Source organism: Dendrobates tinctorius, unplaced genomic scaffold (assembly GCF_039654945.1).
Source record: "Dendrobates tinctorius isolate UK_male_01 unplaced genomic scaffold, ASM3965494v1 ptg000350l, whole genome shotgun sequence".
Taxonomy (NCBI): Eukaryota; Metazoa; Chordata; class Amphibia; order Anura; family Dendrobatidae; genus Dendrobates; species Dendrobates tinctorius.
The window spans coordinates 1,543,022-1,566,467 of record NW_027362016.1 but is presented as its reverse complement, the minus strand read 5'-3'; the positions used below and the strand labels follow the sequence as shown (position 1 = coordinate 1,566,467).

Here is a 23,446-nt window from a genome sequence, read left to right as displayed (position 1 = left end):
AGGTTATAAAGGCTTTTTTTAAAGCATTTATTTAACTGAATGATGTCATACAGGGCTGGTTAGTGGGAAGATTAATCACACATGGCTGATTGCTGATGGAGTTGAGGCTACGAGGAGGGGGACCTGACAGGTTCCCTTTAAGGGCTAAGCCAGATGGCCATATAACTAATGCGATAATCGCATTGCATTGCACGGACTGGCCCTGCATCTCTTCTGTCCTGAGCAAGACAGTATGATGTATTTCTATGTAGCTGTCAAGCTCAGGTCAGGAGAGCCGACAGCCAGTATGAGTTTTACAATGCAATTCTCGCAAAGAAATACGTCAGTCTGTCTCTGTCCTAAGGGTTCATACCCATATGTGAGAAAAAAACATTCTGAAATCAGGACCGAAAAAACAGACGATTTTCTTTCTCGCAGCCGTTGACTTGCATTAGCGAGTCTCATCCAAGATACGCTGCAAATTGCATGCTACGATTTTTTTTCTCAGACCCATTTCAGCTGAGAAAAAATCACAGATGAGATGTAACCCATTGAATAACATTGGTCAGTGTGCAATCCAATTTTTTTTTCTCAGATTGTATTTGCAAGGGGAGGCCAGGACTGTAGTCGTGACAAGAGACACTGAAACATCTGTGTCCCGACCTTCCCTCACAGAAAACTGTATTTTTCTTCTCAGTGTACCTGCATCTCCAGGCTCAGGTCCCTCCCGGGCACTTCCCTGGTGGTCAAGGCCTCTCTTCCTGGTGACCCCCAGTAATGGAGACACAGTCCAGGATAACTTGAACATTCTCATTACTGAATACTTCACACATTACATCCACAGTTGGTACATCATGGAATTCACTTGTCTCCTCAACTTTCCCTGCCTTGCTGTCGCTTCTGTGCAGTACACGCCCGGACCAGACCGTCTTAGACTGCTCCCCAGCTTCTTCCTGGCCTAACTTCACCATGATGACAATTCCTTCTGCATGTTTCACCCCAGACTCAAAATCATCAGTCACCCGGTTTGATTGCCTCTGGTAAAGCATCCGGCCTGTCTGTACCAATCCTGTCAAAACTCCAACTTCCTTCAACTCCTCACTCCAGCTGACTCCTGCCCTAAAGGCGTCTGCCCAGTCTATGAGTCTCCACATCTTTCCTCTCTTGTACTGGCCCACCACTATGATGTCCAGAGGCTGTGGATAACGTGGGATGCAGCTCTTAACATTGTGTGGCTGCCAAGCCATCCAGGGCCTATAGCCCATGTGGACACTTTGGGCACCCTGGCCCCGTCTGAGCTAACTTCCTAAAAACTTCTATCTTACTAACAGGCAGCCCCTCCTACACTTAACCCTCTATACACTAACTATAACCTATTCTAACCGTGCCCACTAGTATGCCCCCATCTAGTGACTCACAAAAAAACTACATTTACCCTTATTTATGAGAACTATAATACTAAGGTCCCCCCTCTAATGTCCGAAGGATGTACTTCACTTTCCCTAAACTGTACATGAGCATTAGTAAACATTATTACATTGTATACAGTATTACACCAAAGGAACACAATATAATATACATAGTCCTACAGAGAATGGTACCACATGTATGAATGTGGCAGTACCATAAATGTGAGCGGTAATACATATTACTATGTTGCAGTACCACAAATAACAACATAGGAAAGTACAAACATTAGCAGACATAAACATTAATACACTGAGAACATTCAGAGGAAGGGAAGCAAGAAGGTAATTCTATCTCACCCCCTTACACACTGTCACCTTATTTTGAGTAATGCACAAGTTCTTCTCGTGTCTGGTATTCATCTGCTAACCTGGTCTTTACAAATCACAGTGTCAGGTCTGTCTCCAGCCTAGTCTCAAGTGCACTATTTTGTGCACTGTTTGATAAGTAAACTGAACAGCATTAGAGCTGCAATATTGCTGTCATTTATGTCCTCACCCAATGATCAGTTGTAGCATTACATTCAGATGCTCGTTTTCTTTGCGAAGTCTTATTTGTAGCAGAAATAACCTACATGTTTGGGCTGAATCTCTCAGATAGTGTTGAGCGATACCGTTCAATACCCAAAAATATCGTATCGGATGGTATCGCCCGATACGAAAAAAATATCGGGTATCGCCGATTCCGATACCGGAAGTCCCATTCAAGTCAATGGGACTTCCGGTATCGGAATTAAAAAAAGGCCTTTATTTCCTTGTTGGCTAATTCTACATAATTGAAAACAAATAAGAATCATGTAGAATGTATTGTGGGAGGTGGAGGAGACATTAAAAGCATAGTGGTTTATTCAAATCACATGGCATAGCATTAATTCCAATTTTTTTTTTCAAGACGTTCGGAGTTAAAAAGATATTGACTATGTTAACTTTTTTATATTTAGTCAGATATGTATGTTTTGCATCTTCCATGCTCTTCACCTTCTTTTGTACTTCTCCCACACTTTCTCCTTCATGATCCGCAGCAGTAGCATTTTTTTCATCAACTTTTTCTTCACCTTATTCATCTTCTTCTTCTTCACCTTCTTCCCATTAATTTTTTTTTTCCATTCTTCATATTCTTCTTATTCAGCTATTATTAATTTTCATATGCTATTTCTTCATCTTCTTCCTATTCTTCTTTTTCTTCATTTTCTTATGGTGACAGGCATTTCTGTAGAACTTATCTATAAAAGTTATAAGATTACACCTTACGTTCTGCCTGTCACAAAAGATTTACAACAGGATTTGTCCGCGTTCAGTTTGGCCTGCAGCAGCAGGCATTTTCCAGGGGCACCACGAGGAGGAACGGACTCACCCCCATTTACTGCTTAGTCTTCTTCTGCTTATAATTTTGATTTCTTCTATGCTGATTTTTTGTCTTATGCTTAATGTTCTTCTGCTTTCTGTTCTTCTGCTTTTGCTTCTTCTGCTTCTTGTTCTTCTGTCTTTTGTTCTGTATCTTGGTGGTTGTCTTCATGTTCTTTGTCCTCTTGGTCTTATTATTTAGGGTCATATTTCTGGTCTTCTTTGGTGTGGTCTTCAGGGTCGTCATCATCAGGGTCATCGTCATGGAGATCAATAAGAATTACCAAAGACAATTTCAAAAAGCTTGATCTTGGAAATGTAGCAGAAGGTACAAGAAGGCTGAGAAACTGGCGAGAACCAGCAGACAGTGCTGGCACCCGGATGGGTAGCAGAAGGAACAAGAGCCAATGGCACTACCGAGGACCAACTGACGGTGCTGGACCACGGTTGCTAAGCAGAAGGTACCTGTGCTAAAAAGCACTACCAAGGACCAGCTGACGGTGCTGGACCTCGGATACCGAGATGGAGGCACCTAGGCCAAAGGCTGTGGCGAGAACCAGCAGACAGTGCTGGCACCCGGATGGGTAGCAGAAGGAACAAGAGCCAATGGCACTACCGAGGACCAACTGACGGTGCTGGACCACGGTTACTAAGCAGAAGGTACCTGTGCTAAAAAGCACTACCAAGGACCAGCTGATGGTGCTGGACCTCGGATACCGAGATGGAGGCACCTAGGCCAAAGGCTGTGGCGAGAACCAGCAGACAGTGCTGGCACCCGGATGGGTAGCAGAAGGAACAAGAGCCAATGGCACTACCGAGGACCAACTGACCGTGCTGGACCACGGTTACTAAGCAGAAGGTACCTGTGCTAAAAAGCACTACCAAGGACCAGCTGACGGTGCTGGACCTCGGATACCGAGATGGAGGCACCTAGGCCAAAAGCTGTGGCGAGAACCAGCAGACAGTGCTGGCACCCGGATGGGTAGCAGAAGGAACAAGAGCCAATGGCACTACCGAGGACCAACTGACGGTGCTGGACCACGGTTACAAAGCAGAAGGTACCTGTGCTAAAAAGCACTACCAAGGACCAGCTGACGGTGCTGGACTTCGGATACCGAGATGGAGGCACCTAGGCCAAAGGCTCTGGCGAGAACCAGCAGACAGTGCTGGAAACCGGGTGGGTCACCTAAACTGCAGGCACCGTAGAGTCGGCTAACCCGGCCGCAAGACGACAGGACAACGGATTGGTGGCATAGTGATCTTGACACTACCCGGAAACAGCAGGCGTGCTGGAACCAGGCTGGGCAACAGGGAGTCCCCATGCCAAAGACACTGCCGAGAACCAGGTGACGGTGCTGGAACCCAGATGGGTAGCAAAAGCTACAAGAGTCAATGGCACTACCGAGGAACAGCTGACGGTGCTGGACCACGGTTACTAGGCAGGAGGTACCTGTGCTAGAAAGCACTACCAAGGACCAGCTGACGGTGCTGGACCTCGGATACCGAGATGGAGGCACCTAGGCCAAAGGCTCTGGCAAGAACCAGCAGACAGTGCTGGAACCCGGGTGGGTAGCAGAAGGTACCCATTGAAAGCAAAGTAGCCAGGCCGCAAGCCGGCCGCAGTTACCGAAACCCACAGTCCTACAGGGGGTCCATGTCCCATTGGCACTACGGATCCAGCCTTCAGTGCCAGTTCCCGCAGCCCACATAGGAGTCACCTAAACTGCAGGCACCGTAGAGTCGGCTAACCCGGCCGCAAGACGACAGGACAACAGATTGGTGGCATAGTGACCTTGACACTACCCGGAAACAGCAGGCGTGCTGGAACCAGGCTGGGCAACAGGGAGTCCCCGTGCCAAAGACACTGCCGAGCACCAACTGGCGTTGTTGGAGCCCAGGGACAATCATGGTGTAGGCCGAGGCCTACTTGGTGGTAGTTTTAGATTGTTTGTAGGCTACAACAGACTGTCAACGTGCTCCAATTAGGCATCTGTCTCCATTCTGTTTCCAGGATTTCACGTGACCACCAACACCACCAGTTTATGCGTACAGCAGCCGTCTGCCCAATCCACACGTGTTGCTGTGTTACTGGGATTCTGTAATGTCAGCAGATCCCCTGATGTGTGTCTGCCACTGTCTCCTGCTCTGTCCACCTTCCCACTGCTTGCAGTGGGAAGGTGGACAGTGCAGGAGACAGTGGCGGACACATATTGGGGGATCTGCTGACGTTACAGAACCCCAGTAACACAGGAACACGTGTGGAATGCGTGGACGGCAACTGTGAGCAGGAACTGGCGGTGTTGGAGGTCAGGGGAAATACTAGAGACAGAGTGGAGACAGAGGCCAAATCAGAGAATGTTTAAATCTGAAGTAGTTACAATTTGGAGGCAGCAGCAGTTTGCCCTCCACACAGCAGGGGATCAGCTGACGTTACTGAACCCCACTTTCACATGAACGAGTGTGTTTTTCTGTGTGGACAGCACTTCCGAGCACCAATTGGCGGTGTTGGAGCCCAGGGACAATCATGGTGCAGGCCGAGGCCTACTAGGAGCCAGGTGTAAAGCTAAGGTATTTTGACTTTGGAGGGAGCAGGACACTTTGCCCTCCACACAGCAGGGGATCAGCTGATGTTACTGACCCCCACTTTCACATGAACGAGTGTGTTTTTCTGTGTGGACAGCACTTCTGAGCACCAACTAGCATTGTTGGAGCCCAGGGAGAACCAGGGTGCAGGCCGAGGCCTACTTGGTGGCAGTTTTAGATTATTTGTAGGCTACAACAGACTGTCAACATGCTCCAATTAGGCATCTGTCTCCACTCTGTTTCCAGGATTTCACGTGACTACCAACACCGCCAGTTTATGCGTACAGTAGCCGTCTGCCCAATCCACACGTGTTCCTGTGTTACTGGTGTTCTGTAATGTCAGCAGATCCCCTGATGTTTGTCTGCCAATGTCTCCTGCTCTGTCCACATTCCCACCACTTGCAGTGGGAAGGTGGACAGCGCAGGAGACAGTGCCGGACACACATTGGGGGATCAGCTCACATTACAGAACTCCAGGAACACAGGAACAAGTGTGGAATGCGTGGACGGCAACTGTGAGCAGGAACTGGCGGTGTTGGAGGTCAGGGGAAATACTAGAGACAGAGTGGAGACAGAGGCCAAATCAGAGAATGTTTAAATCTGAAGTAGTTACAATTTGGAGGCAGCAGCAGTTTGCCCTCCACACAGCAGGGGATCAGCTGACGTTACTGAACCCCACTTTCACATGAACGAGTGTGTTTTTCTGTGTGGACAGCACTTCCGAGCACCAACTGGCGGTGTTTGAGCCCAGGGACAATCATGGTGCAGGCCGAGGCCTACTAGGAGCCAGGTGTAAAGCTGAGGTATTTTGACTTTGGAGGGAGCAGGACACTTTGCCCTCCACACAGCAGGGGATCAGCTGACGTTACCGAACCCCACTTTCACATGAACGAGTGTGTTTTTCTGTGTGGACAGCACTTCCGAGCAACAACTGACGATGTTGGAGCCCAGGGATAGTCATTTTGTAGGCTGAGGCCTACTTGGAGGCAGTTTAAGATAAGACGTTGTTTGAATTTGGAGGCAGCAGCAGTTTGCCCTCCACACAGCAGGGGATCAGCTAACATTACTGACCCCCACTTTCACATGAACGAGTGTGTTTTTCTGTGTGGACAGCACTTCCGAGCACCAACTAGCGTTGTTGGAGCCCAGGGAGAGCCAGGGTGCAGGCCGAGGCCTACTTGGTGGCAGTTTTAGATTGTTTGTAGGCTACAACAGACTGTCAACGTGCTCCAATTAGGCATCTGTCTCCACTCTGTTTCCAGGATTTCACGTGACCACCAACACCACCAGTTTATGCGTACAGCAGCCGTCTGCCCAATCCACACGTGTTCCTGTGTTACTGGGATTCTGTAATGTCAGCAGATCCCCTGATGTGTGTCTGCCACTGTCTCCTGCTCTGTCCACATTCCCACCGCTTGCAGTGGGAAGGTGGACAGCGCAGGAGACAGTGGCGGACACATATTGGGGGATCTGCTGATGTTACAGAACCCCAGTAACACAGGAACACGTGTGGAATGCGTGGACGGCAACTGTGAGCAGGAACTGGCGGTGTTGGAGGTCAGGGGAAATACTAGAGACAGAGTGGAGACAGAGGCCAAATCAGAGAATGTTTAAATCTGAAGTAGTTACAATTTGGAGGCAGCAGCAGTTTGCCCTCTACACAGCAGGGGATCAGCTGACGTTACCGAACCCCACTTTCACATGAACGAGTGTGTTTTTCTGTGTGGACAGCACTTCCAAGCAACAACTGGCAGTGTCGGAGCCCAGGGAAAATCAGGTAGCAGGCCGAGGCCTACTTGGAGCCAGGTGTAAATCTGAGGTTGTTTGACTGTGGAGGGAGCAGGACACTTTGCCATACACACAGCAGGGGATCAGCTGACGTTACCGAACCCCACTTACACATGAGCGAGTGTTTTGTCTGTGCGGACAGCACTTCTGAGCACCAACTGGTGGTGTCAGAGCCCAGGGAAAATCAGGTAGTAGGCCGAGGCCTACTTGGTGGCAGTTTGCGATTGTTTCTAGACTACTACTAACTGTCAACGTACTCCAATTAGTCCTCTGTCTTCACTCTGTTTCGAGTATTTCCTCTGGCTTCCAACCACGCCAGTTGCTGCTCTGAAATGCCGTCTGCACAACCCACACTTGTTCCTGTGTTACTGGGGTTCTGTAACAGCAGCTTCTCCCTAGAGGTGAGTCAGGCAATGTCTCCTGCTCTGTCCACATTTCCACTACAAGTAGTGGGAATGTAGACAAAGCAGGAGACATTGCCGTGCTCAACTCTGGAGATGAGCAGATGTTACAGGACCCAGGTACCACAGGAACAAGTGTGGATTGTGCAGACGGCACTTGAGAGCAGAAACAGGCGGTGTTGTAGGCCGGAGGAAATACTCAAAACAGAGTGGAGACAGAGGGCAAATCAGAGAACATATTAAATCAGAGGTAGTCAGAAGTTGTAGGCAGCAGGAGAGTTTGCCGTACACACAGCAGGGGATCAGCTGACGTTACCGAACCCCACTTACACATGAGCGAGTGTTTTGTCTGTGCGGACAGCACTTCTGAGCACCAACTGGCGTTGTCGGAGCCCAGGGAAGATCAGGTAGTAGGCCGAGGCCTACTTGGAGCCAGGTGTAAATCTGAGGTTGTTTGACTGTGGAGGGAGCAGGACACTTTGCCATACACACAGCAGGGGATCAGCTGACGTTACCGAACCCCACTTACACATGAGCGAGTGTTTTGTCTGTACGGACAGCACTTCTGAGCACCAACTGGCGGTGTCGGAGCCCAGGGAAAATCAGGTAGTAGGCCGAGGCCTACTTGGTGGCAGTTTGCGATTGTTTCTAGACTACTACTAACTGTCAACGTACTCCAATTAGGCCTCTGTCTTCACTCTGTTTCGAGTATTTCCTCTGGCTTCCAACCACGCCAGTTGCTGCTCTGAAATGCCGTCTGCACAACCCACACTTGTTCCTGTGTTACTGGGGTTCTGTAACAGCAGCTTCTCCCTAGAGGTGAGTCAGGCAATGTCTCCTGCTCTGTCCACATTTCCACTACAAGTAGTGGGAATGTAGACAAAGCAGGAGACATTGCCGTGCTCAACTCTGGAGATGAGCAGATGTTACAGGACCCAGGTACCACAGGAACAAGTGTGGATTGTGCAGACGGCACTTGAGAGCAGAAACAGGCGGTGTTGTAGGCCGGAGGAAATACTCAAAACAGAGTGGAGACAGAGGGCAAATCAGAGAACATATTAAATCAGAGGTAGTCAGAAGTTGTAGGCAGCAGGAGAGTTTGCCGTACACACAGCAGGGGATCAGCTGACGTTACCGAACCCCATTTACACATGAGCGAGTGTTTTGTCTGTGTGGACAGCACTTCTGAGCAACAACGGGCGTTGCTGTAGCCCAGGAAATAAAGTTCAGGTCATAGAAACATGAACACAACAGGAGACCTGGATCCTGTTGCCAGCCAATTATTTATTCTGGAAGAGGACTGGCAAATTCAGGTGAGATCCAGGCCTTGTTCATTTTCACAAAAGTAAGCCGGTCAACATTATCGGCGGATAGTCGCAAGCGACGGTCTGTTACCACACCACCTGCAGCACTAAAGACACGTTCCGATAATACACTGGCAGCAGGGCAAGCCAGCACCTCCAATGCATACTGGCTAAGCTCTGGCCATGTATCCAGCTTAGAGACCCAATACTTGAACGGGGAAGAGCCGTCTGGGAGAACACTAACAGGGCAAGACAAGTAGTCTGTCACCATCTGACGGAAACGTTGCCTCCTGCTGACTGGAGCCGTCTGTGATGGTGTAGCCGTTTGTGGTGGTCCCACAAAACTTTTCCACATTTGGGCCATACTGGCCTTGCCTTGTCCTGCGGCACTGCCTCTGCTACCTCTTTGTGCAGAGCTTCCTGCACTGCCTCTACCCACATGGCTGCTTTGAAAAGCACTACCAGCAACACTTGTGGGGGGGAATGGAGAACATGATGGCCTGCACAAGTGTTTCTTGGTACTCCCGCATTTTTTGCTCCCGGTTCAACTGTGGTATGAGGCTTTGTAAGTTGTCCCGGTAGCGAGGATCTAGGAGGGTGTACACCCAATAATCAGCCGTGTGGAGAATGTTGGCGATGCGGCGGTCATTTAACAAGCACTGCAGCATGAAATCAACCATGTGCTGCAGACTGCCAACTGGACCGGAAACGCTGTCCCCAGCTTGAGGCAGCATCTCTGCCTGCTCAGCATCACCCCACCCTCGCTGTACACACTGACTACTAGAGCCTTGTGTACCTCCCTCCTCTGGAGAGATGTGTTCCTCCTCCTCCATTGACTCCTCGTCATCCTCCTCACTAAGTGTCCCCTGCCTGGGCCTTTGTGTGGAAGCACGTTGCGCAGACTTGCCAGAAGCAGATGGCATTTCTGACTGCTCATCCTCGACCTCTTCAAAAACCTCCTCACTTAGTGCTTGTAAGGTTTTTTGAAGCAGACAGATGAGGGGGACAGTCATGCTGATTAGTGCATCATCTGCACTGGCCATCCGCGTGAAGTCATCGAAGGCACGCAAAACTTGGCAGATGTCCCTCATAGTGGCCCACTCAGTGGTGGTGAAGTGTGTCCGGCGCACAGTGCGACTTGTTTGCGCCTGATGCAGCTGGTACTCCATTACTGCTGCCTGCTGCTCACACAACCGCTCCAACATATGTAACGTTGAATTCCACCTGGTGGGGAGGTCACATATGATGCGATGTTCTGGCAGGCGGAATCGGCGTTGCAGAGATGCAATGCGCGATCTTGCCATGCTGGAACGCCGCAAGTGAGCACACTCTAGGCGAACCTTGTGCAGCTGTGCATCAAGATCCGGATAGCCCCTCAGAAAGCTCTGCACGACCAAATTGAGCACGTGTGCCAGACATGGTATGTGAGTGAGGTTGCCTAGGCCCAGAGCTGCCACTAGATTTCGGCCATTGTCACTCACTACCAAACCTGGCTGGAGATTCGCTGGCACAAACCACACATCGCTCTCCTGCTTGATGGCATTCCAGAGCTCCTGTGCTGTGTGGCTCCGATTCCCCAAAGAAATTAATTTAAGGACGGCCTGTTGACGTTTGGCCACACCTGTGCTCATATCTGGCCTAACAGGCTCACGCAGTGCTGATTCCGAGGAACTAGAGTAGGAGGAGGACTCAATATGTACAGACTGCATTCCTGCAATCCTTGGAGTTGGCAGAATACGTACAGAGCCACTCTCCAGATCTGTACCCGGCTCCACAACATTGACCCAATGGACAGTGAGGGAAAGGTATCGTCCCTGTCCATGGCTACTGGTCCACGCATCGGTGGTCAGGTGGACCTTGCTACTGACGGCATTTAGTAGCGCATTTTTAATTTTTCCCTCCACATGCTTTTGCAGGGCAGGGACAGCTTGCCTGCTGAAATAAAAGCGGCTGGGCACATTGTATTGTGGAACTACCAATGACATAAAGTTCCGGAAGGTGTCAGTCTCCACCAGCCTGAATGACAGCATCTCAAGGGCCTGTAGTTTGGCAATGCCGGCATTCAGAGCCAGTGCTCAGGGATGGTTTGCCGAGTATGGCCACTTTTTCTCCCATGCCTGTGCTACCAATTGCTGTTGAGTGGCCTGGGAGTGTGCTGATGACTGCGAACGTGGTTCAGTGGGTGGAATTTCACTGGGTCTCTGGACAACAGTGGCAGTGGTTCTTCCATGGCGTTCCAGTGAGGAAGCCAAACCAGCTGTGTGTGAGCTGGAGGAATAGGCCCCAACACGAGCTGAAGAGGTGGTAGGTGCTGCTGAAGGTTGGCCTACATCTTCAGTGTGTCTGTGTAACTCCACCTCGTGCTTGGTACGCACATGTTTCCACATATTTGTGGCATTGAGGTTGGTCACATTTTTCCCTTGTTTCACTTTCTGATGACACAGCTTGCATTTGACAAAGCAAATGTCATCTGCAACTGTGTCAAAAAAAGACCACGCACTGCAAGTCCTGGGAGTGCCCGTTTTGTGTTTTGGAAGAGGATTGCTCCTCATGGGTGCCAAAGTGGAGGCTACAGGCAACCAAGTCTGCCCCCGCCCTCTCCCTCCTCTTTTGGCCGTTCGGGGAATCTCTTCCTCAGAGCTGCTCCCACCACCTTCCTGTGGCTGACGCCATGATGGGTCAAGGACCTCATCATCTCCACTCCCCTCTTCAAGCACCGGCTGGTCCTGGGTTGTCTCGCCAGCACCGTACGCACCAGAAATTGGCAACTGAGTCTCATCATCATCTGATGCATACTGAGGTGTGCTGACCATAGGCACTGGCCCACCCGCCTCTTCAGATTCAGAGGGACAAAGCAGTTGGGCATCACTGCATACTCCCTCTTCTTCACGCTCTAGAATGCTGCTTGGCTGGCCACCTCTTTCCAAGCCAACAGATTCTGAGAACAGAAGTAAAGATTGAGATGGCTCCTGTCCAGGGCTCTCAGACTGCCTGGGCAATTTGGCAGGTGGTGAAGAGACAGATGGTTGCTCTTCAGTGCTCTGGCCTTGGGAGGATGCGGAAGTCATTGAAGTGGATGCGTTAGCTGCCATCCATCCGACAACGGCTTCAATTTGTTCGTCACGCAGCAGTGGGGTATGGCGTGGTTCTACAAAGCTGCGCATGAAGGACTGTTGCTTGGTAAAAGTGGGGGATGCCGGGTCACTGGTGGCCGCAGCAGATACCGAATCCCCACGTCCTCTCCCTGCTGAATCCCCCCATCCTCTCCCTGCTGAAACTCCACGGCCACGACCACGTGCCTTACTCCCTGTCTTCTTCATCTTGGTAGACTGATAAAGATAGGCAGAAAAGTAAAAAAGGGGTGGCTTAGTGTTCTTATTCCTGAACACCTGCTAACCAGTATAAGAAACACTAATTTGGCTAAGAGTGTGTGTACTACACTTTAATATGATCTAATGTGGCCTAGACAACTGTAAAGTGGAGTGTTTGGTGAACTTTATTTCCTTTTTTTTGGGTGGGGGGAAAGGAAAGGATGTGACCAAAGTTTGAAAGCTATAGTATCACAAACTTTTTGGAGCGATTACAATGCAGGAAGCTAACCTACAATGCAATTGATGAGGCTCCAAAAAATAGGGTGATACTAGCCTGGCTGGCCCTGAAAGGCACAAGCCAGCAAAAAGGCTCCTCTATCTAATCCTATATAGTGTTTGCAACCAACCAATGACAATGGATGCGGTTGGAAGCACACTAATATAGGAGCAAAAATCTGGCTAAATTAGCTGCAAAAAAAGGACTATGTATGAGGCAGTGACGCACGCTGAGCGGACTACAGCTAGCGGTGGCTGTAGAACACACTGCAACATGAGCTGCACTCACACACAGAGAGACCTATCAGACAGCCAAAAACAGTGCAGAGAAATGGGCTATAGCACTGAAAGGCTGCTGAAAGGCTCCGCTGTCCACTCCTTTAGTGTTTGCAACCAACGTATATGGATACGTATGGAAGCACACTATACAGGAGAAAAAAAAGCAGCAATAAAAGAAAAATGTGTATGAGGCAGAGACACACGCTGGCCGGCCTACAAGCAGACGTGCCTGCAGGAAACACTACACAGCGTGGGTCTGCACTCACACAGCCCTTGCAGACAGCTGTGAAAACAGTGCTGCTAGGGAAAAGCAAGCTACAGTGGTGGTTTATGTAGCCTGGGTTAAGCACTATATGTTTTGTGGAATCGCTATTTCTAACTGTCCCTCACAGTCTTCAACAGCAGCCTGTCCCTAACTGAATTCACAGCAGAGTGACCAGAAATGGCGGCTGCAGCGCTTTTTATAGTGCATCATGACATCATTTCAGCAGCCAATCACAGCCATGCCAGTAGTTAACATGCCTACATGCCTAACAGGATATGCACACACTTCTGAGGATCCCCATTGGCTGAATCAAATCGAGCGGGCTCCTAGCATTATGGGAACTTCCGATTCCGGTATTCGATATGAAAAAAGTATCGGAACTAAGTATCGGAATTCCGATACAGCTAATATCGTCCGATACCCGATACTTGCGGTATCGGAATGCTCAACACTACTCTCAGACAATGTTTGCAATGTATCCCACATGCCTACAGCAGTGTTCATACCTGTCTTTCTTTCTTGTGACATTACTGAGTATTAATCTGTAGTCTCTCTATAGTAATGTCAGACAAGTAATTCCTGGGCAAGAACATCTCCACTTTAAACTTCCACAGCTGCATACTGTAAGTCTAAGCTTTGTGCTGTTGGCTCCTTCAGGATAAGCCAGAAATGTACGCCATGGAGTAACATTTTGGTCTAGGCCCACGGCAGATGTGTGACGCCCCTGAGGTTCAGTCGCCACAGAGGTACTTCACCTTCTCCTAAGGTGTAGCGCCCCAATGCCTAGGTAAGTTGGGAACTCCTTTCCACACTCTAACATCTGCATCCCACACACAGGATAGTTCAGTAGGTCCACCTAGCAGCTTCAGGCTGGGGGTAGCAGAGCACCCTTCGTGGAACCCTGCTTCGTAACACGAGATGTGCTGGGAGGTGGGTAGAGTTAGTATAAAAGAGAGGGAAAGTTGAGAATTGTAGGTCAGTCTAACGGGAGGTCAGGCGAGAGGAGTTCAGTTCTGAAGTTAGTTTTGAGTTCAGTTTGAGTTCAGTTTAGAAAGAGTGCTGCAGCTGCCTCAGTGATCTGAGCCAGCTGGCATGGGAAAGAGAAGAGAAGGAGAAAGACCTAGACCTGCAACCTAAGCTTCCATAAGAGAGAGAAGGAACAGCGCGGAACGAAGGAGTAGGAGAACAGAGAGGAGTTGTGAGTTGGAAGAGGAACCCTGCCTATAGGCAGCGCAAGACCGGGGCCCGGTCCCCAAGGTTGTATGGACACTTATGGTTCTGCAGCAGACACCGGTGGAGTAGTTGGCTGTAAATGCACTACTCCCATCAAAGACTTGGGACACAACTGCAACTGGATAGAGAGCCAGGACTTCTGAGAAGGGAGTCCCCGATAGAGGCTACAGCTGTCATACAAGTAAGGTCCTAGGAACATCTGACAGGAGGAATTCCAGAGAACTACGGTACTGGAGTTCTTCACACTAAAAGGCGCAATTGAGGAGTCGTTTAGGAAAGGCACATGTTGGCGGAGTGTTGGAGAGGAGAACCCTGGCTTGCCCGGGAGGTTGATTGAGTCTCTACCCCAGAGGACACGGCACGGAGGCAGGCACCAGTGGGTACCACGAACTGTGAGTAAAGCTTTGAAACTACAAGCCCTGGTTTCCTCCATTCATTCGTCGCTAACACCTCCAGAACCGCTACATCTGGGTAACAGCATCTATACCATTCTGCGCCTCTCCTTGTCCATTGCACCTAAACTGCCCTGGGACTACAGCTCCACCTGTGGGGAGCTATACCATCTTTGCTGCACCACACCATCAGTCCCAGCGGATCTGCATGCAGTGTTGGCTTCCCATCTCCCTTACCAAAGACCACGGGTGGCTTCATGAACTATTCAAATAAACTTTAACACCATTAACATCACCGCCATTGATATTGGGCGCCCAGGGCCACGGACCGGGTCACTGCTGCTGTGACACATTCCCCCTGACACCGGCCCGGTACCGGGTACCCCACTGCCCTGGGTGTGAGGGCGACCCAGATGCAAGACGTGCCTAATTCATTAAGAGGTGTAATTTATTAGTCACATCTTACGCCAGTGTTGCCTTTATTAAGACTGCAGTGCAAAGTGAAAGTCTTTATGAACTGGGGCCAAAATACCTAAAAATGTACTGAAAAATCAATCACTTTACCCTGTCGGCCTTTTGTACTAGTTCTGCATTTAATATTCATAGAGTGGAAACATGCATGTTCTCATGACAGAGGGCAGAGAGATAACCTTGCCTATAGGGGCTAGCGATCTGCTAGTTCATGCCTCAAATCATGTTACACGCTTGTATTATTTTAGAGGACACGCAGTTTACATACAAGATGTCCAATATTTATTTGCTTAGTTATCTATGTCTGTCTTTGCACTGATCTTTAATGCAAGTTCTCATCAACCAGTATATTTGTGCAGTGGTCCAGAGCTTCATCCCTTGTCGCTTGTTCACGACGACTTGTTCTGTGAGATGTCTCTAGGCTACAAGCAGCTCAACCCTGAATCAATATTCCAACACACCCAATCCTGCTGCTGTTCTCCTGACATCTGACAGATAAAGAGGTTGGTGAATAAAATGAAAAGCTGACAGTAGATTAAGGGATGCAGTTTGTGGGAAGAGGATCCTCAGAAAGAGAATATAAAAAGCCAAGCCATTTAGCGCCGTAGAGATCTGCCACCGTATTCTGCTGCAGAACACAATAGCACAGGAAAGGTTAAAACAGCTGCTAATTTTATATGTATTCCCTGCAAAACCAATCAGACGTGGAGAATTGACTGTTTCTTGATGCAATCTTTACTGGAAAGGAGGAGATATATTGGAAATGGGGAGGATTTATAACGAAAATCAGACACCCATTGATATCTTCTGCCAATAAGAGCATCACTTTAGGAAAGGGGAGGACTGCTTTATCCAATGGAATCAAATAGACATTAGATCTAATTTTTTTCCAGTCTTTTTGTAAGCATAGAAGAATTTCCTTTTTTAACAGAAGTGCTTAATTTTTATTGTCTGTTTCTTTTGTAGCAAACTGTTTATTAATAAATAAAAGAAGAAAATGCAAGATAAGACAACGTAATACTTTTTTCTCCTTTTTTGTATATTTTTTTGCATGGATACTCCTCACAGGAAAAACGAATATGTGCAACAATACTGGATTTTATACTTGATACATTTTCTATGAAAGAGGTAAGCAATCTGCTTTGGTCCTGCTGCTGATCCCATTATCCGGGTGCAGCGGTAATGCTATTATGTGGATAGGATTGCTGTAATTGTAATATGTCTGTGCCTTTGCGCACCCAGAATGTCCCTAGCTGTGCATGTCCCCCCAGCTCTCTTCTCTGTGCATGTCCCCCCAGCTCTCTGCTCTGTGCATGTCCCCCCAGCTCTCTGCTCTGTGCATGTTCCCAGATCTCTTCTCTGTGCATGTCCCCCCCAGATCTCTTCTCTGTGCATGTCCCCCAGCTCTCTGCTCTGTGCATGTCCCCCAGCTCTCTGCTCTGTGCATGTCCCCCAGCTCTCTGCTCTGTGCATGTCCCCCAGCTCTCTTCTCTGTGCATGTCCCCCCAGCTCTCTGCTCTTTGCATGTCCCTCCAGCTCTCTGCTCTGTGCATGTCCCCCAGCTCTCTGCTCTGTGTATCCCCCCAGCTCTCTGCTCTGTGCATGTCCCCCAACTCTCTGCTCTGTGCATGTCCCCCAGCTCTCTGCTCTGTGCATGTCCCCAGCTCTCTTCTCTGTGCATGTCCCCCCAGCTCTCTCCTCTGTGCATGTCCCTCCAGCTCTCTGCTCTGTGCATGTCACCAAGCTCTCTGCTCTGTGCATATCCCCCAGCTCTCTGCTCTGTGTATGTTCCCCCAGCTCTCTGCTCTGTGCATGTCCCCTAGCTCTCTTCTCTGTGCATGTCCCCCAGCTTTCTGCTCTGTGCATGTCCCCCAGCTCTCTGCTCTGTGCATGTCCCCTCAGCTCTCTGCTCTGTGCATGTCCCCTCAGCTCTCTGCTCTTTGCATGTCCCCCAGCTCTCTGCTCTGTGTATATCCCCCCAGCTCTCTGCTCTGTGCATGTCCCCTCAGCTCTCTGCTCTGTGCATGTCCCCCAGCTCTCTGCTCTGTGCATGTCCCCAGCTCTTTTCTCTGTGCATGTCCCCCAGCTCTCTGCTCTGTGTATATCCCCCCAGCTATATCCCCCCAGCTCTCTGCTCTGTGCATGTCCCCTCAGCTCTCTGCTCTGTGCATGTCCCCCAGCTCTCTGCTCTGTGCGTGTCCCCCCAGCTCTCTGCTCTCTGCGTGTCCCCCCAGCTCTCTGCTCTGTGCGTGTCCCCCCAGCTCTCTGCTCTGTGCGTGTCCCCCCAGCTCTCTGCTCTGTGCGTGTCCCCCAGCTCTCTGCTCTGTGCGTGTCCCCCCAGGTCTCTGCTCTGTGCGTGTCCCCCAGCTCTCTGCTCTGTGCGTGTCCCCCAGCTCTCTGCTCTGTGCGTATCCCCCCAGCTCTCTGCATGTCCCCCAGCTCTCTGCTCTGTGCATGTCCCCCCAGCTCTCTGCTCTCTGCGTGTCCCCTCAGCTCTCTGCTCTGTGCGTGTCCCCTCAGCTCTCTGCTCTGTGCATGTCCCCCCAGCTCTCTGCTCTGTGCGTGTCCCCCCAACTCTCTGCTCTGTGCATATCCCCCAGCTCTCTGCTCTGTGTGTATCCCCCCAGCTCTCTGCTCTGTGTATATCCCCCCAGCTCTCTGCTCTGTGCATGCCCCCAGCTCTCTGCTCTGTGCATGTTCCACAGCTCTCTGCTCTGTGCATGTCCCCCAGCTCTCTGCTCTGTGCTTATCCCCCCAGCTCTCTGCTCTGTGCATGTCCCACAGCTCTCTGCTCTGTGCATGTTCCCCAGCTCTCTTCTCTGTGCATGTTCCCCAGCTCTCTGCTCTGTGCATGTCCCCCAGCTCTCTGCTCTGTGCATGTCCCCCAGCTCTCTGCTCTGTGCATGTCCCCCAGCTCTCTGCTCTGTGCATGTCCCCCAGCTCTCTGCTCTGTGTATATCCCCCCAGCTTTCTGCTCTGTGCATGTCCCCCAGCTCTCTGCTCTGTGTATCCCCCCAGCTCTCTGCTCTGTGCATGTCCCCCAGCTCTCTGCTCTGTGCATGTCCCCCAGCTCTCTGCTCTGTGCATGTCCCCCAGCTCTCTGCTCTGTGCATGTCCCCCAGCTCTCTTCTCTGTGCATGTCCCCCAGCTCTCTGCTCTGTGCATGTCCCCCAGCTCTCTGCTCTGTGCATGTCCCCCAGCTCTCTGCTCTGTGCATGTCCCCCAGCTCTCTTCTCTGTGCATGTCCCCTCAGCTCTCTGCTCTCTGCATGTCCCCCAGCTCTCTGCCCTGTGCATGTCCCCCCAGCTTTCTGCTCTGTGCATGTCCCCCAGCTCTCTGCCCTGTACATGTCCCCCATCTCTCTGCTCTCTGCATGTCCCCCAGCTCTCTTCCCTGTGCATGTCCCCCAGCTCTCTGCTCTGTGCATGTCCCCCAGCTCTCTGCCCTGTGCATGTCCCCCCAGCTTTCTGCTCTGTGCATGTCCCCCAGCTCTCTGCCCTGTACATGTCCCCCATCTCTCTGCTCTCTGCATGTCCCCCAGCTCTCTGCTCTCTGCATGTCCCCCAGCTCTCTGCCCTGTGCATGTCCCCCATCTCTCTGCTCTCTGCATGTCCCCCAGCTCTCTGCTCTCTGCATGTCCCCCAGCTCTCTGCCCTGTGCATGTCCCCCAGCTCTCTGCCCTGTGCATGTCCCCCAGCTCTCTGCCCTGTACATGTCCCCCATCTCTCTGCTCTCTGCATGTCCCCCAGCTCTCTGCCCTGTGCATGTCCCCCAGCTCTCTGCCCTGTACATGTCCCCCAGCTCTCTTCTCTGTGCATGTCCCCTCAGCTCTCTGCTCTCTGCATGTCCCCCAGCTCTCTGCCCTGTGCATGTCCCCCAGCTCTCTGCCCTGTGCATGTCCCCCAGCTCTCTGCCCTGTACATGTCCCCCATCTCTCTGCTCTCTGCATGTCCCCCAGCTCTCTGCCCTGTACATGTCCCCCATCTCTCTGCTCTCTGCATGTCCCCCAGCTCTCTGCCCTGTGCATGTCCCCCAGCTCTCTGCTCTGTGCTGCTACGGGTTCATCATGACCGTGTATTGCTGGCTGTGTGCTTTGTCTTTTCCTCCATTTAATAGAAGATAATAATTATTTTACATTACACTGCAAATTTCTTATCTAACGTGTTGGCAAACAAGTGTCTTCCAGAGATTTTGTTTTCCCAATTTACACTCTGACAATGGATATACAGTGTGATCTTGTCATTTGCTATTTACCTTTACAACAATGGATGCACATTTGTGTGTGAGAATACAGTATGCGTCCGGAAGGATCATTTTATGACCGCATGCAATCACGGCTGCTAACATTACGGTCACCGTGTGCGGCCATCAATGACACTGACACGGCATTGTGAGGTTTCCGACACCCCACGGAGCTGTGCGTCCGGAGAAAGGCGCAGCGCTGGGCAGCTTTATCTCACTCGTTTCATTTGCTTCTGAGGGAATGTTGATCCTCACATTCACCATGTTACGGACGCTGCGCAACACTGTGGGCATCAGCAGCGCACGCTAGGTGCAAGGGAGCAACTCGTGCATATTCGGAGGGCACAGATTTGGTGCATGATACCAACCGGTGATTGTCCATAGGGTAGTGTATAGTTAATGGGAGGAGGCGAGTAATCAGGAAGAGTAAAAACAGCATCCCAAGAGCAGCAGATAGGGGGAAGGGTGCCATTTCCACAGTGTTGGTTGCCATGGAAACAGTACAGACTGCCTGGCATGCTTTACATGGGATGAGGGCTTTGTGCGGTGAATGGATGGTGATGGGTGAAAACAAATGGTAAAATTGAAAGGGCAATTTGTAGAAGATGTCTACTGTAGGAATATCTTACAGCTTTATGTAATCCGGTACCTTTCAATCCCTTTTGGAAACAAAGAAAACCTGCCCTTGGGCACTTTTCTGTCCAGTGCCTCATGATAATGCACAATTCCACCTGCTATGGAGGTACAAGAGCCCCCCTTATATTAATGATAATCGCATCATTTTGGAAATGCTTGCACAATGGTAAGAATTGACCAATAACATAGTAAATCATTAGTTCAGGCCTTTTGCGGATAGCTATGAGAAGTGATTTGACATTTTAGGTTGTCTTCTCCTGTTTATCTACATTTGCTTAGCCAGATGATTCCTTATGATAGATTTACAAGCTGTTGAAAAATTCATTAAAAAAATGCACAATGTGATAAAACTATAAATCCAGTAGAATTACAGCGTAACAATTAACCCCTTCATGAGGTATATTTAGTTTTGTGTTGTCTTTTTTCTCTTCCTTTCTTCCCAGAGCCATAACTTTTTCATTTTTCCATTTGGCCATGTGATGGCTTATTTTTTGCGGGAAAAGTTGCACTTTTGAACAACACCATTGGTTTTACCATGTTGAGTTCTCGAAAACAGGAATAAAATTCCAAGTGAGGTGAAATTGCAAAAAAAGTACAATCCCACACGTTTTTTGCTTTGCTTTTCCACTAGGTTCACTAAATACTAAAACTGACCTGCCATTATGATTTTCCAGGTCATTTCGAGTTCATAGACACCAAACATGTCTAGGTTCATTTTTATCTACAGCTCTGGCAAAAATTAAGAGACCACTGACTGCACAGTTTTATAAAAATCAGCTTCTCTACTTGTCTGACAGCCATTCCATTCCAGTGTCAGTTGAATTCCAACCAGAGTACACCTCATTCTACTTAACCCTTTAACGACCGCTGATACACCTTTAAACAGTGGTAGTTAAGGGTACTTTAACCACAGCGCTGTGAATTCATAGCGCTGAGGAAAAAGTATATAGCGCCTCCCAGAGTCAGATTTTCTCTGGGGTCTCGGCTGCCGGGGGTATCCAAGACCCCAGAGAACATGATATGGGTTGGTTTTTACCAACCCTGAGGTTGCGATTGCCGTTATTAACTGTATAAAGGCGACCGCAAACAAAATAATAAAATCCGATTTTGCACTTAATTTCTCTCTCCTCTGATGTGATCGCATATCAGAGGGGAGAGAAATAGGGTCCCCCGGGCCCCCCACCGTACTTTATGTAGCAAATAAGCTGTCCCTCAGTCCCCCGACCCCCCTCGTTCCTCAGGCAGAAAGAAAATGGTAGGCGCATGTGCAGTGCGCCTGCCAAGATCTGCCAGCACCCGGCAACCAATGAGAATTTTCTCATTGGCTGCTGGGTTTTGATTACTGTAATAGACCCTATCACTGTGATCAAAACCCCCAATATTTGATAAATATGGCAGCACTTGGGCTGTGCCTCTCTGTTCTCTCCTTGTAGTTGTTCTGGGAGAGAACAGAGATAGACTACGGTTGAAGTGCTGCTCTGTCAGAGTTTATAAATCAATTTCTGCATCCACAAGCTTAAATAAAAAAAATCATATTTACCCACCCCCATTTTCTGTAATCCCCACATCATCGTCAGGGGATAATGAAAAAAAAAATTTTTTTATATAATTTCTTAGGGTTAGGGTTACACGTATTAGGGTTAGGGTAAGGGTTATGCATATTAGGGTTAGGGATAGGGTTGGCAGGAAAAAAAATACTAGCATTAGATTAGGGTTAGTTTTTCATTAGGCAGGGAAATAAATAAAATGGCCTGCAGAACTTTCAGCACCAAGCAAGCTTACAGCCTGCTTTGCTCTGGCAGCATCGGCAGTGAAACAGAATCTGCCTCTGAAGCTGAGCAGCTTTCAGACAGTGACAATGACTCTTCCTCCACAGGATCCCCCAGCCTGATAGTAGTGGAGTCGGTCATCACTGCTGAGGCTTCAGAGGCAGGACCAAGTACCGCAGTCCCCCATCACTGTGGTATAATGACACTTCATTTTCTCCTCAAATTCCCCCTTTGTCTGCAGTCCCTAGAATAAGAGTAGATGTCGCCAATTTTACGTCCATTGATTTTTTCCAAATTTTCATTAGCCCCGAAGTCCTAGAATTAATCGTCCACCAAACAAACCTATATGCCCGACAATACATTTCTCAAAAACCCACTGCCTTTCATTCCCGTTCCTGGATCCCCACAAATGTGCCTGAAATAAAAAACATTTTAGGCCTTACAATGAATATGGGTTTAGTAAAAAATCCCACACTCCTCTCTTATTCAACAACAAAAGCTGTCCAGAGCACCCCTGTATTTGCAGCCATCATGTCCCGAGTCCGTTACGAAGCCCTGATGAGATTCCTCCACTTCAGTGACAATTCTCAAGCCCCCCCAAGAACTGACCACAACTATGATCAGCTAAATAAATTGAGACCCCTAATTTCCCTCCTACAAAATTAATTTCCAAATTCCAATACCCCAAAGAAAAATGTGGCAGTCGACGAGTCCCAAGGGCTGTCTGTCATTCCACCAATTTATCCCCTCCAAGAGTGCCAAATACGGCAAAAAATTATACAAAACTTGTGAGAGCTCATCAGGGTACACTTCAGACTTCCTAATTTATGAAGGTAGGGACCGCCAAATCAACCCCCCCAAACTGTCTCCAGATAATTGGCATCCCAGGCAAAATTATGTGGGAGCTAATGATGCCCTTTCTGCATGAATGGTACTATGTGTATATGGACAACTATTACACAAGCATCCCCCTATAAAACTCCCTCCACGCTGCAAATACAGGGGCCTGTGGGACAGTCAGGAAAAACAGAGTGGGGTTTCCGTCACAGTTGGTGTCCAGACATTTGGAGAAGGAGACCTTATTCTCACTCGCAAGTGACCAACTTCTTGCAGTGAAGTGGAATGACAGGAAGGACGTCTACATGCTGACCAAACTGCATGCGGACAACACTGTGGCGGTCAGAGAGAGGGGTGCCACCAGGGACAAGGAAAAACTGGTCTGCGTCACAGACTATAATAAATATCTGGGAGGCATTGACTTGTCAGACCAGGTTCTGCAACCTTACCTGGTCAAGCAGAAGACCAGGGCCTGGTACAAAAAGGTGGCAATCTACCTTATTCAAACTTCCACATACAACAGTTTTGTTCTGTATAAAAAGTCCCAAGGACCGATAACATTCCTCAAATTTCAGGAAAAATTGTTGAGGGCCTCATGTTTGAGCCAACGGCACCGGGAGGAAGCCTTCGAGTCTGAAGATTCCCGGAGACTTGCAGAGACCCATTTTCCTCACCCTGTCCCTGTCACTCCCACCCAAAGGTATCTTCAAAAAAGATGCCGGGTTTGCAGGAAGCATGGCAAACGGAGTGATTCCCGATGCTATTGACCCACATGCCCATCCCAACCAGGCCTTTGAATCTTTGAATCTGTTTTGAGACCTGCCACACCACCTACAATTATTAGTTTTTTGTAATTTTTTAATAATTTTT

General features: G+C 49.3%; 1 protein-coding gene across 3 annotated transcripts in view; it reads left to right on the top strand.

The window, feature by feature from the left end:
• The first annotated feature begins 15,484 nt into the window (after positions 1-15,484).
• SHISA7 (shisa family member 7) overlaps positions 15,485-23,446 on the top strand; it is a 397,834-nt gene continuing 389,872 nt past the window's right edge. For 2 of the 3 annotated variants that reach the window (XM_073562406.1, XM_073562404.1), the window contains exon 1: positions 15,486-16,220. The gene's annotated coding sequence lies outside the window, so the exon portion shown is untranslated. Of the gene's footprint in view, positions 16,221-23,446 lie in introns of all 3 variants that reach the window. The other variant, XM_073562405.1, reaches the window with a different exon arrangement.